Genomic DNA, 8,079 nt, shown 5'->3' with positions numbered 1-8,079 from the left:
CTTCTGGTTTTAGTCTTAAAGTTTACTTTATCAGAGTTTAGAATTGCCACTCCTGCTTGTTTATTGTTACAGTCAGCTTGGTATATATTTTTTCCATATTTTAACTTTTAGTCTGTTTTTGTCTTTATGTATAAATTGTGTCTCTTGCAGGCAGCATATTGAAGGGTCTTGTTTTCTTATCAAATCTGCCACTCTATGTCTCTTCAGTGTTGCATTCAATCTATTGACATTCAATGTAATTATCGATAGATATGAATTAATTGCTGCCATTATATTAATTTTTTGGTAGTGCTGTTCATTCCTTTATTCTGCATGCCTTCTTGTGCTGAGTTTGTGTTTTTTGTGCTAATTCTTGTCAGTTTCTTCTTAGTTTTCATGTTCGCTTGTTCTGCTTGGAAGTTCATTTTCATGGTAGCTTGTGAAGTAATAACTTTCTTTGGGGTTACCTTGTAGTCTATTTACTCTTCTCTCCATTTAAGAGAATATATTGTATCCTGTAATCTACCTGACATCTTCACCACCTAGAGCTCTGTTCATACATTTATCCCTTCTTTGATATTGATATTATTTTGATCTTCGGTTGACCTCCCAGCTCCTCTGAATTTGTTGTAGTTTTGTTCTGTTCTGGACTCTGCTATCTGTCAATCTCTGGTTGTTGTCTGTTCTTGTTGATTTTCAGTCCAAAGAACTCCCTTTAGGATGTTTTGAAGTGCTGGATTGGTTTTGACAAAATCTCTTAGATTCTGTTTATCCCGGAATGTTTTAATTGCACTGTCGCATTTGATAGTTTTGCTGGATAGACATTTCTTGGTTGGCAGTTTTTTTCTTTTAGGGTTTTGTATATGTCTCCCTATTGCCTTCTTGCCTGCATGGTTTGTGCTGAATAGTCAGAGCTTAATCTTATTTGCTTACCTTTGTAAGTAACACTTCTCTTCTCCCTGGCCGCTTTTAGGATTCTCTCCTTGTCTTTGATTTTGGAGAGCTTGATTATTATATGTCTTGGTGACTTTATTTTGGAGTCTATCCTTCCTGGGGTATGTTTGGCTTCTTGAATGTTTATCTTCTCATCTTTCAAGATGTTAGGGAAATTTTCTTTTAGAAGCTCTTCAACTATCTCCTCTGTGGACTTCTCTGATTCTTCCTGTTCCAGAATGCTAGCAATTCTTAAGTTGTTCCTTTTTGTGTTATCTAGCATGAATCTTAGACTCTCTTCAGATTTTTTAATCCTTTTTTTTGCTTGCTCTTCTATTTTAGCAGTATTGAGAGATTTGTCTTCCAGATTGCTAGTTCTGGCTTCCATCTCTTCTGTTCTGCTCCTTTGCCCTTTCAGTGTATTGTCCATTTCTGATATTTTATTATTAATCATCTGGATCTCTTTTTGCAGGTTTTGAATTGTTTCCAACGTTGTATCAATCTTGTTTGATTGCTCTTGTAGTACTTTCCTGACTTCTTCTTTGTTTTCCTCCACCCATTTTCGGAGCATTTGAATTTGTTTCCATATCATTCTTCTGAATTCCTTCTGAGGCAAATCCAAAACCTGCTCTTCCTTTTCTGGGGAGCCTTTGTTTGTCACCAGCACATTTGTCTCAGTTACTTTTTTCTGTTTTGGGAACATGTTTTGAGAACATTTGTTGTGTTTGAGCTCTTTTGTTTGTCATTTCCAGTAGTTATGTGGGTTTTTTAATGCTTAAATGGATGTTTGTTGTTGTGTTATTAAGCTTACTGGGTGTCTCCTGGTTGATATGATCATGAGATAGGCTTCCCTTTTCTCATGTAATGCTTTGCAGCTGTTATTGGCTCTTGTCTCAATGGTAGAATATTATGGAGTATGCTTGTAGCTTAGCTATATGGCCATGATTGCTGTCTCTTATTGGGTAATGTAGGGAGAAAAAGCTCCCACCTCCAGGAAAACTGGGTGATCAAAAGGACCAAAAGCAGAAGCAATATAAAAGTGGAGACAAAAGCCACCACTTTGAAACAAAAATAAAACTGTGGCCTACTGTCCAGTTGCCTTGCTACACAGGCTGTGTACACCATAGAAGCCTCCATCAGTGGGTGGGGGTGTCCACTCACTCAGGCCCTTCCTCTAGTCACCACCGTGGAGGTGTGTAGGTAGATATTGAGAAGTTAATGGGAGAAAGATTGTGTACTATTTTTGTTTCTGAAGGTCAGTTAGGTATCTGCGTGTGCACAGCGTAATTCTCGAGATTGTTGCATCTTTCTATGTTGGGGTTTTAAAGATTGTTCTATTGTTTGTCTGTCAGACCTGACAGACCTTCTTTTTTCTTGCTAGATAGGGTCCTGCACACGTTAATTTTTGGGCTGCGACTCTGAGGCTGACATCATAAGCAGCCAGCAAGCTCTTTCTGTCTGTACTGTGGGAAAATAGTAGGGTCAGTGCTAGACTTTTTTGGGGGGTGTGCGCCCCACCTGCCTGAAGGCATTCGGGCTAAGCAAAGAAGGTGCAACAGGGAAGAGGAGGAAAAAATGTGTAGCATCCCCCTCACCTCCTTTTGCAAATGTCACTGCACTGCTTTTATGCCAGTTTCCTGTGCCGGTCTGGCTGTAGCCCACCCTCTGAACTCTGCCTGGGCTGGGTGGCTGCAGAAGGATTCCCATCTCCAGAGATTCCTAACTTGCAGTATTTTCCTTTATATCATGATGTTTTCACTTGTGCGTGTGGGAAACTAACATCCAGGACCTTATGGTACATCCAGAACTCTGGTGTTATTCCGTGAGTGCAGCTTCTCTGGGTTTGCAATCCCTCCCCCATGGAGCTTTTCCTACCTGCTGTCTCTGCTGCCATCTAAACCAGAACTCCAGTACCATATGTTCTCAATTTATAAATTCCTCTTTAATTTTTTTTTTTTTTTTAATGCTCTCTTATATGAGGGAAAGTCAAAAAGCATGGCTACTAAAGTTCCAATTCATGGGAAACTGACATCCAGGACCTTATGGTAGATCCAGAACTCTGGTGTTATTCCGTGAGTGCAGCTTCTCTGGGTTTTCAATCCCTCCCCCATGGAGCTTTTCCTACCTGCTGTCTCTGCTGCCATCTAAACCAGAACTCCAGTACCATATGTTCTCAATTTATAAATTCTTCTTTAAATTTTTTTTTAATGCTATCTTATATGAGGAAAGTCAAAAAGTATGGCTACTAAAGTTCCAATTCAAACATACAAAGGTTTATTCCAAACAAAATGTGTCTAAACATGTTTCTGTGACCAGTGGATGATAACAAATTCTCTTGCAATACACTTAGTTTCATTGTTGTTGTTAACTGCCATCAGGTTGGTTCCAACTCAGCAACCCTGTATAGTGTTTCTGAGAAGCAGTTGGTGAGTTTCAACTGCCAACCTTATGGTTTAAACTGATCTTGTGGCCCAGTGTGTATGTACCACAGGACTCCTTAGCTTCATTGTTGTTGTTAAATGTGGTCGAGTCACTTCTGACTCATAGCAACTCTGTATAGGGTTTCCAGCAGAGGCTGATAAGTTTGAACCACTGACCTTGTGGCTCAAACAAACATTTTGGTCCTGTGCTTACTTAAGAAGAAAGAAAGAAAGAAAGGTCTGATTTAAACAGTGGTTTCAGAATGGATCTGCTGGGCCACTTTAATTCAAGAAAGAGAGGTTAGCTCACAGGTTATGGTGTGATTTTGTGGCATTCTCAAAGGGTAATCCTGATAGATTTTCTCAAAGGACACAGATGTTCATGGGGATTTATGAAAAGTTTTAAGAAAATGGAAAATTGAATTAATGAGAAAAAAAGGCATGAAAGTTCTGCTTAGTAATTTACTTTTCAACATGACAATGCATCTGTTCATTCTTTGAGGACAGCAAGGGCTATACTACAAGATTTTCATTGGGAAACCTTACCCCATCCACCCTACAGCCTTGACCTTGACTCTTCAGACTCTCTGTGCTCCCCAAACATTTTAAATAAATACAATGTGAGTCTCTTGAAAAAGCCAAAACTGCTAGCTTGACACAATGTAAATCAAAAAGCACAGAATTCTTTGGGGAAAGGTTAGAGAAATGAAAACACTGTCTTCAGAAGTGTCTAGACCTAGATAGAGGATATGGCAAGAATCAATAGCCTCACATTTTGATATTTTTGTTTAATAAAGATTTGTATGATTTTGTAGAATTGTTTGTACTTAACCTTCCTATAGCATGGCTGCTTCGTCATATATCCTTTGTTGGTTTTCCTTTCAAAGTACCTCTCTTCAAAGTATACTATAGTATACACTAAAGTACTGTAGTGGGTTTGAAAGAGAAGACAGGACTTTGGGGGACTCCAGCTGTCTCCTTGACTTAGATCACAGCAACAGGAGGTCTGAATTCACACTCATATAATCTGCTAAAAACACGACTAGAGTTTACTGAACACAGTGTAGAATACCCATTTCAGAATATCATCCTGTCATGAGCACATAATCACTTTCATTTCTGAGCAATAATGCTGTGAAGCTCTTCTGTCTTAGTTTTTCTCAGCAAATGTCCTCCAAGTGTGTAAATGTGTTTTTAAGACTAAGTGGCCTGAATTTATTCAAGTGTAGTTACTCCCTGTTGCTGTGATCTAAGTCAGAGACTTAATCAAGTCAACAAATGGTAAAGGCTTCCCAAACATGCTGACATTGAACAGACAGGTTATTGTTTATTAATGATTTGAACCACTTTATAAGAGATTCTTTAACTCGGTATATCGAGTATATTGGAAGGAAAAAAAAAAAACATTGAGAATAATTTCAATAACAATATGAGTAATAATCTGTAGTTCTACTGAATAACAAATGTTAAAAAAAATAAAATAAAATAAAAAACTCACAACCATTCAGACAATTCTGATTCATAGAGACCCTGTAGCATAGAGTAGAACTTCCCCATAAGGTTTCCAAAATGTTAAACCATTTTGGAAGCTGACTATCACATCTTTTCCTGTGGAACAACTAGAGATTTGAACTAGCAATCTTTGGTTAGCTGTCAAGGGTTTTACCTACTGTGCCACCAGGATCCTATAAAATAAACAATACCTACAAAGATCCCATTCATGGTAACTCCATGTGTGTCAGTGTAGAACTATGCTCCATAGGGTTTTCAGAATTGATGCATCTGAGTTATGGTATTGGAGGAGAATATGGAAAGTGCCATGAACTGCCAAAAGAGTAAACAGATCTGTGTTGGAAGAAGTACAGCCAGAGTGCTGCTTAGAAGCCAGACTGGTCAGACTTCATCCCTCATTCTTCAGACATATTATCAGGAGGGACCAGTCACTTGAGAAGGATATCATGTTTGGTAAAGTGGAGGGTCAGAGAAAAAGTGGAAGACCCCTAGCAAGATGAATTGGCCAAGTGGCAGCACTGATGGGTTCAGGTGTAACAATGGTTGTGAGATTGGTGCAGGACTGGTCAGTGTTTTGTTCTGATGTGCAAAGGGTTGCTATGAGTTGGTACTGACTTGATGGCACCTAACAACAACAAGTTTGGATGTTCAAGAACCTTACAGTTATTATAATAGCTGAGAGTCAGCTATGATAATATTATCCCTGGACCTTGCACAAGATTTCTATCCAATTCTGAAGGTTTCAGTTATCTTCACGTTGTTGATGCTAAGTGCCGTCTAGTCAGTTCCAACTCATAGCAATGCTGTATAGCATTTTTGAGGAGTACCTGGTGAGCTTGAACTGCTGACTTTACAGTTCAAATGGCTTTGCAGTCCAGTACTTTAACCCACAGTGCCACACCAGGACTCCAGTTATCTTCATAGTGACTTAAAATTCCTTCTTTCACAAAATCCTTATCTAACTTCTTTCTCCGTTCTCATAGCTATTGCCTTCTTTTTGTGCCAAATGTATAATGCTGAATTTTATTTTAGTCCTCTGATGCTAGAAAACAGGGAAGGAAGTTTAACCAATCTTTTGTGTGTATCTACAAGTGGCTGACTACAAAGACCTTCACCATCTGACTTAGATAAGACATAAGTCCCCTTCTCCTCTACCCCATTTACTTATGAAAAAGGCAAACACAGTTTTTCTAAACGCCCACTCTTTGTCGTACAAATGATTATTTTCTGAGCAGCATGTGCTCACTGACTAATGAAAACAAAATGCATGTTAATCAAACTTCAGTTAAGATTTCCCTCTTCCCCTCAACCCCTGACCTTTGACCCAGCCTCAGTCTGAGCCAGCATACAATTCCTCCTAAGAAAAGGCTAGGCTAGTCCTAGGTTACATGAGTTCCTGGGTAGTACAAAGGATAAGTTCTTGTGGTTATAAATAGGGTTGCTAACCTCAAAGTTAGAAGTGTGAAACTACTAGCAGTTCCGTGGGAGAAAGATGAGGTTTTCTGCTCCTGTAAAGATTTATAGCCTCAGAAACCTTATTCAGTGTTGCTATGAGTTGGAACTGACTCCTCGGCACATCAGCACCACCATCAGTTGTTTGATCCCAGGCCCCAGAAGGCCTGGAGATCTACTCCCAGAAGATCACAGCTTCGAAGACCTTTTGGAGCAGTTCCGCTATGCATACATAGGATTGCCCTGAGTTGATATCCACTGGGGTGGCAACCAACAACCTGCTGTAGATTAAGCACTCAACTGCTAACTGCCAGAAATCCAGGTTTTCTATGAGTTGGAACCATCTCGAAGACATTTAATAACAATAAAGAAATTCTGGTGGCACAGTGGGTTAAGTGTTGGGTTAGTAACTGTAAACTCAGCTATTCATTGGAGAAAGATATGGCAATCTGCTTCCATAAAGATTATAGCTTTAGAATCGAAGTTAACAGGTACGACATATGTCAGAATTGACCCAATTGACTCAATAGCAACTAACAACAGATTTTTCATGCAACCTCATGTGTTACAAGGTAGAAATGCGCCATAAGGTCTTCTTGATTATAATCTTTAAGGAAGTAGATCATCATATCTTTCTTTCTTAGAGCAGTAGGGGAAGTGGGTGTGTTGACCCATGGACCTTTAATTTATCAGCCAATTGCAAAATAACTCATGGGATTGCCATGAGTAGGAATCAGCTGGAGATCAAAGGGTTTTAGACCTTTCACCCACCCTAGGTGTGGCACTGTGGTAGCGTAGTGGTTACGAATCGGGTTGCAAACCGCAAGGTGAGTAGTTCAAAACTACCAGCTGTTCCACTGGAGAAAGATGAGGCTTTCTGCTCCCGTAAAGATTTACAGCCTCGGAAACCCTGTACAGGGTCGCTATGGGTCAGAATCAACTCAACGGTACTTAACAACAAACAACAGGTGTGGCACTGTAGGATAAGCACTTGACCACAAGGTCAGTTTGAATAGAAAGGTTGGCCATTCAATCTCACTAGCCATTCCATGGAAACCCTATCCAGGGTCACTATGAGTCAGAACCAACTAAATGGCACTAAACAACAACAACGCACCCCATATTTACTATTTTCTTATTTCCACCCCACAGGATAAAAAGAGGAAAACCAGTTCTTTCTCTAACATAAATGTCCACCAGAGAAAGACACTGGATGTTATGGTTGTCAAAAGAGGCAGTTTAGACACTAGATAAGTTGCTGATACTAGGGAGTGTAGGACCTATTCTGAAAACACACTTATGACCTTGTTCAAGTTACTTAACTTCTTTGGGATAGTTCTTGCTCTTGTTCTTCTTTTCTGCTGTAAAGTGAACGAAACTATTCAATTAGTTTATTTCAAATATCCATTCCAGGTCTAAAATTTTGTGACTCATTGACTATAAATAAATGAGAGTTCAAAAAATGACAAAGTTCCCTGAAAATAAAGTAAGCAGAGTTATCCTTATATCAGGAACAAGAATGAGGAGGTGTGGGTATGAACAATGTTGTACAAAGGAAGGAGTTTGGAGACAGAATGGTTTGAACTCAAAATGTGGTAGTGCTTCTTATCACTAAGCACTGAGCACCAATTATAATAGATAACAGTGTGGCAATTCTAACTGATAAAATTATGATCATTTATGTGCACTCTGGTTGCACTTCTTCCAAAACAGATCTATTGGTTCTTTTGGCAGTCCATGGCACTTTCAGTATTCTCCTCCAACACCACAACTCAAAGGCATC

Source organism: Chrysochloris asiatica, unplaced genomic scaffold, assembly GCF_000296735.1.
Source record: "Chrysochloris asiatica unplaced genomic scaffold, ChrAsi1.0 scaffold00098, whole genome shotgun sequence".
In the NCBI taxonomy this organism is placed as follows: Eukaryota; Metazoa; Chordata; class Mammalia; order Afrosoricida; family Chrysochloridae; genus Chrysochloris; species Chrysochloris asiatica.
Note: the sequence above shows the minus strand (reverse complement) of the source record.